Genomic DNA, 7,041 nt, shown 5'->3' with positions numbered 1-7,041 from the left:
CTGTTAAATAAGTGTGAGTATATCAAACTAAAAAGCTTCTGTACAGCAAAGGAAACCATCAACAAAATGAAAAAGGCAACCTACTGGATGAGGTAAAATATTTGTAAATCATATATTCGATAATGGGTTAATATCCAAATATATAAAGAACTCATACCACTCAATAGCAAACAACAAATACAAACAAATGATAAACAAGAAAGCTAATTTAAAAAATGGGCAGATGATTTGAATAGACATTTTCCCAAAGAAGATACAGATGTCCAACAGGTACAAGAAAAGATGCTCAACATCACTAATCATCAGGGAAATGCAAATCAAAACCACAGTGAGATAACACTCACACCTGTTAGAATGGCAGTTATCAAAAAGACAAGAAATAACAAGTGTTGACAAGGATGTGGATAAAAGGGAACCCACATGCACGGTTGGTGGGAATGTAAATTGGTGCAGCCATCACAGAGAACAGTATGGAGTTTCCTTAAAAATTAAAAATAGAACTACCATATGATCCAGTAATTTCACTTCTGGGTGTTTATCCAAAGAAAATGAAAACACTAATTTGAAAAGATATATGTACCCCCATGTTCACTGCAGCATTATTTACAATAGCCAAGATATGAAAACAACCTAAGTGTCCATCAATGGATGAATGGATATAGAAGGTGTGGTATATATGTATACAATGGAATGCTATTCAGGAGCAAAAAAAGAATGAAATCATGCCATTTGCAACAACATGGTTGGACCTTGAGGGCATTATGCTAAGTGAAACAAGTCAGACAGAGAAAGACAAATACTATATGACCTCATATGTGGAATCTAAGAAACAAAACAAAACAAAATAAAAACCAAGCTCATGGATACAGAAAACAGATTTGTGGCTACTAGAGGCAGGAGTTGGGGCTGGATGAAATGAGTGAAGGGGGTCAAAAGGTACAAACTTCCAGTTATAAAATAAGTCATGGGGATGTAACATACAGCATGGTGACCATAGTTAATAATACTTTATTGCATATTTGAAAATTGCTAAGAGAGTAGATTTTAAAAGTCCTCATCACAAGAAAAAAAAATTTTTTAACTTGTATGGTAAAGGATGTTAACTAGACTTATTCTGGTGATCATTTTGCAAGATATACAAATATCGAACCGCTATGTTGTATACCTGAAACTAATATAATGTTATATGTCAATTATACCTCAATAAAAAAGCTGAAAAAAAAAGTGAGAGAATATCAATAAGTTATGCCAACACACTTGAAATGAACAGATCCCTAGAAAAACTAACAATCAAAATAGAAAATCATAATAGGTAGGTCTAAAATTTCAAAGAAACTGATTCATAATTAAAACGATTCCACAATAAAAACTTAAAATAGGTGGCTTCACTGGCAACTTCTAAAAAATAATTAGAAATGTCTCCAATCTTATACAGTTCTTCGATAGAAAAGAAAAAGGTTAGCATAGCATTGATACCAAAACCCAAAAAGGAAACTATGAGAACACATCAGGTCAATTTTGACTCATGAACATGTATGCATATATCCTAAACAAAGTAGTAACAAATTGAACCTAGAAATGAACTGTTAGGAGATAATTTTTAAAGAAAGCATAATTATTACTTTCATAATATTATATATACACAAGTCAAAATTTGTATTTAATTCATCAGTTAATGAGGGAACCCATAAGCTAGTTCTCAGGAAAATTTTTAAATGTCACACATAATTAGGTATACAGTAAGCTACAAGGATATATTGTACAGCACAGGGAATATAGCTAATACTTTACAGTAATTATAAATGGAGGATAGCCTTTAAAATTGTGAATCACCATGTTGTACACATGTAACTTAAAAATTAATATTAAAATACATAATTAATTAAAAATTAATACAATTAATAACAATTTTTAAAATTACACATAAATGCTGAAGTTTACAAATAGATGTTAAACTGGCTTTTACCATAATGGGTGAGAAGAAGAAGAATGAGTTGTCTCTCCACTGGGCAGATTTAATTTACATGTCTATGGATCAGAATCATTTGCATTGCTATCAATTATCTGCAATTACAGAGTTGTAAAATAGCTCAAAGACTAGGAAAGGTACAGTGCCCATAAAAATCAGAAAACCTAAAATTAAAAAATTCCTACTTTTCCATTGAGAACACCAGGTAATCTTTTCGGTCCATTTCAAAGCTGTTTACAGTTTTTCCTGGCAATATAAAAAGGATAAGATATCATGATCAAATTGCATTTATTCTAGGAATCCCAAATTGATTTAACAATGTAAAATCAATGAATGTGATTCATCACACTAATGGATTAAAAGAGAACATCCTACAGACAGCTCAATAGATGCAGAAAAATTCTGATGAAATTTGATATCCATTTCTGATTTTGAAAAAGAAAATTCTTAGCAAACTAGGAACAGAAGGGAATTGCTTCAATCTGCTAAAGGATAGCTGCAGCACATTTACAGGTGATGTTCATTTAATAGTAAGACATTGTTCCCTCCTACAAATCAAGTGCTGTCTTGGACTTGTCTTCTGAAAAATGGGTAGGCATGGAACTGGGAAAACAGAGTCCACTACACAGTCAGGCTTGGATAGAAGCCCCAAGGAAACAACTAAATGTCCCTTGATGCAAAAGATCATGCCTTCCTCACTGGTGATGATTCTTAAGTTCTTTCTCAGATATAGAGGGAATGGATTTGGTTAATTTTACACCATAGAGCACCTTCAGTATTCTCCAACAGTATCCTTTCTGCTCAGGATCACCACTGTGATGTCAGCAATCCAGAACCAATCCTCTCACAAACCCAATGTAGAAAAGGTACTTCACAGGTCAAATAGAAATGCCTATGTTAGCAGTATTTTATTCTCTAGGAAAGTACATCTGAAGAGCCCAGTACTCTAGTGTTAAGGTGCTTGTTTACAGGGAATTCTGCCTGTGTGAAGCTGAAAGCAAAGCAGAGTATTAAAGCTCTTTGCAACAAAGGGCCAAAATAAAGAGACACAGCATTCCAGAGTCTGAGTGTTACCGGCTCTACGAAACAAAATGGTGTCTGGGTCCCTTAGTGACTGTCCAAGCTGGACTGCCACTGAGCACCAGGGCATGTTGGGGCCTGCCCAGGATGCCTGGGCTGACATGCTTATGGGAGCAGCTTATTTTTATAAGACTTCTAATGACCTGTCAGGGGAGTTAATGTCTGTGCCTGCTGGCACTGACAGCTGCCTCCAGAGCTAAGTGATGGCATTTGGGCACAATGGCCATCCCCTAGCTTCTCAGGTCAAGTTCTGTGGAAAAGAGTTGTCCAGGAGGTAAAGGCTCCTGCAGGAACCATGAGTAAGGGAGGCTTGGGGTTAACCAGGGTTGCTCACGTTTCCTCTGGCTGTTGACCTTCTGGGAACATATGTCAGGTTGAGGGAGGGTTGATGGAACAGTAAGCTGTAAAAGTAAGTCATATAAAGCAGCAATAAGAACAAATAATCTGGGAATACACTTTTGTTGGGGTTCATCAGTGGTTTTAGGGAGAAGAAAAGAGGCCTCCGCTCATCGCGGTAATGACAAGGCCAGGGCTGGATCTGCACCTGTGCCCAGGAGGGTGTCCTTCCCCGGGGGAGAGTGTGAGGAGGGCAGGACCCTGAGGGGAATGCTGGGACACAGGCTGGGAGATCCTGCATAGGTCTGTGGGCAGGGGGGGCACCCTGGGCTGAGGAGGCTGGTTTGATTGAGACGTCTGCTCCTGGAGAATCACAAACATACACTTCTAGCGCCCTCACCCTTTAGTCTCACTCATGCGCTCCCTGGTTGCCGACACCCAGATGCATGGACAGTCACGCAGGTGTGATCTCCTGGCACTTCTCTGCTTTCCCTACCACACACCTTTCTTCTGAGCAGGGCAGGAGGGGCCAGTGTCGTATTCCACTTACAGCCCTCTCCTTGAAATAGGTGCAGGTCTGTGAAGCATAAGACACTTTTTTTTCACTCTCACCCCTAGACTCTTTGACTGTTTGTACCAGTAATACTACAGCAAACACAACATTATATAATTATTCATTGATGACTTTCCTGTGAGCTCTCGTGGCTTGCCTGTGCTTTACTCTGCTTTGAGTCACCATTACCTAGCAGGATGCCTAAACAGAGTAAGTCCTCAGTAAAAGCTAGATGAATGGAGAATGAATGAACAGAGAAACCGATGACTTACTCATCATGCAATGTCAATATTTTGGAGTGTTGTTCATATCATAGGGATTGGTTTGTGACATGAGCATACTCTCCCGAAATGCTTAGTCATATTCCGCAGAAACCAGTCCCATGAGAGTCGGTAAGAGAAGGGTTCTTGGGAAATACTGCATTCCACGTGCTTCTGTTGGAGTTCCATAGTGCACATTAGTATACTAGCATCAGACAGACCAGGAGGAGGACTTGCATGTAGAAAATACCATCCCTCTCTCAGCCTCTGGTATGAAATTATGACTCTAGGAAGAAGGATGAGTGAATTAAATATTGGAATGTAATAGCAAACTTGCTTTCGTCTCTTTAGTGGATATATAGGAATTCCACTACATTGATTAGAGTTCATCCTCCAGTAGTTTTTCCAAGATGAGCTCATGAGTTCTGTATTCTCTGATGTCTGGTGTATTTGAAAATGTCTTTATCATGCATGACATTTGACTCTATAAAATTCATGTGTTATTCTTTTCTCACTCGGAGGGTTTTGTAGACACTGTAGACATTTTGTAGACATTCACTTACCTTCTCATAGCATTGAATGTTGTTATGGAGGAACTTGTTGTGTTGAAACATAATTCTCATACAAATAGACAGGGAGCACAACTCATCGTTTCATTTACCTCATTAATGGCTGAACCAGCAGGAAGACCAAAGGTCTGGGTGGGATTATTTCCCCAAGCACCACCAACTCACTTTTTAAAATTTTATTTGTTTATTTTTTGCGGTACGTAGGCCTCTCACTGCTGTGGCCTCTCCCGTTGCGGAGCACATGCTCCGGACGCGCAGGCTCAGCGGCCATGGCTCACGGGCCCAGCCGCTCCGCGGCATGTGGGATCTTCCCGGACCGGGGCACGAACCCGTGTCCCCTGCATCGGCAGGCGGACTCTCAACCACTGCGCCACCAGGGAAGCCCCCAACTCACGTTTAAACTGCTTTTATCCTCCTATTACCTTTTTCTTCTCCTTCTTCTCCTCCTCCTCCTCCTCTTCTTCTTCTTCTGTTGGCCTCTCCTTTAGTTCTTATTTTGTGGAATCATAATTCTCATCTAGTGAGTATTCTTCAGCTGCTGGTTGCCTGTTTCCTCTCCTCTGGTGTCTGAATGGTATCCATGGTCGTTCCTTTCCACTCTGACAGGAAGCCCTTCTCTCTACAGTGAGCACTGAAGGGTGGTGTTGGTGTTGTCAGGGCTGGCTGTTTGGACTTCACTCTGCTGTCTCTAAGCATGTCCTCACCAATGCTGTCCTCTGTGGCCCTGCTCGTCAATTTCAAATAGTTCATCTTTTTCAATGAGTGAATGAATGTCAATACCTTATTTTCAGGGTGCATTTTCCTAGTGTTTCGGTGAACCAGGTCACCACAAATGCTCGTTTGCTGTTAGAGAAACTGAGTGAACTAGTAGCTTAGTATTGTCACAGAGGCCCTTAGGAGTTCTCCTTTATCGTGGAGTGAAAAGAGATGCTTTGCATTCTCACGATGCAATGCCAACGACTAGAGTTGTTAGGTAGATGGCATTCGACATTCTCTTGCAGACCATCTCCCAAGAGAGGCAAGCTGGTAACAATGTTGACTGTTAAGATGGTAACAATGTTGACCATCTTGACTGCTGTTGCTGTTGGTATAAGGCATTTTGGGAAATCTCTGTCAAGCAAATCCTTCTGAACTTGGAAATTCTCTTTTGCTTAGCTTTTTCTGTTGATAACAGGTGAACCAGAGGTGGCTGGCTAAAAATTGAAAAAGTCACAACGTAGGTCAACCCTGGGTTCTGTACTCCATGTGTGTAGTTGCCCGGATATGTCAAAGTGCCTCGCCCTGTGTGTCCCAGAGCTGAGAGTGGAAGGTGAATATCCGATTCAGAGCCCTGCTCAGGCTGGAACCTGAGCAGACATGACTCACTCACTGAGAACGATCAGAGGGAGAACAAGGAGAGAAAGTGACAGTCCTTGAGTCAACACAGGGGCTCACCATGCCCCTTCATAATACTGTTGCCAGGTGTAGGACACTGTCCACATTGGCCTGGCTTTTGCATACTTGGCCTTACATGGGCTCAGTACACAGTGTCCTCTTGTGTGGTTGTGGTCTGTGTGTGTGTCCCTCCTGTAATGGGAAGTAGGATCATGGCCATTCCTTAAGTAGAAGTGGTTGTTCATCTTTCCACAGACAATAGTGAGACTCTGAGGCCCATTCCTTGTAATGACTTTCCCTGGGCCAGAGACACTTTGATCCACCCAGAGGACAAGCCATCCTTGTGTTCTAGGCTGTTGAGAAGGAAGGGTGGGTACCAGGCTCGGTGGGACCTGGTTACCAGGAATAGCTTTCATTTGTCTCTTTCTCAGTCGTATGCCAACTTCTTTCTTACCCAGAATCCCTTCAGACAGGGCAAGTCACATTTTCCATGTGATTTTCCTCTTACAAACCAATCCATCCCACCTGAGAAAAGAAAAAACAAAACAGACCACAATATTAAAAGTTTACTGTTGGAATGGGAGTTTCACTACTCACCTCTGGATTAATGTACTACTCACCTTGGTCTAACGTATTTCCAACTTGACTGCATTCATTCTGTATTGTCAGTGCTTAATGTATTTTCTGGCACCCAGTAACATTAATTAAATAAGTGGCTATATAAATGACATAAGAGCAGGCAGCGGGGCGAGTTAATCCTAATTCTAAGTATTAGTTGAACGCCTGTTCTTTGCGTGACCCGTCGGGGAGAGCAGTGCCAGCCACCTCGGGACATGAGGGCTGTGGCTTCCTGCTGAGCAACATCTCAGCACAGCGGATACTCTCATCCATTACCCCATC

The sequence above is a fragment of the Neophocaena asiaeorientalis genome, unplaced genomic scaffold (genome assembly GCF_003031525.2).
Source record: "Neophocaena asiaeorientalis asiaeorientalis breed wild unplaced genomic scaffold, Neophocaena_asiaeorientalis_V1.1 scaffold202, whole genome shotgun sequence".
In the NCBI taxonomy this organism is placed as follows: domain Eukaryota; kingdom Metazoa; phylum Chordata; class Mammalia; order Artiodactyla; family Phocoenidae; genus Neophocaena; species Neophocaena asiaeorientalis.
Note: the sequence above shows the minus strand (reverse complement) of the source record.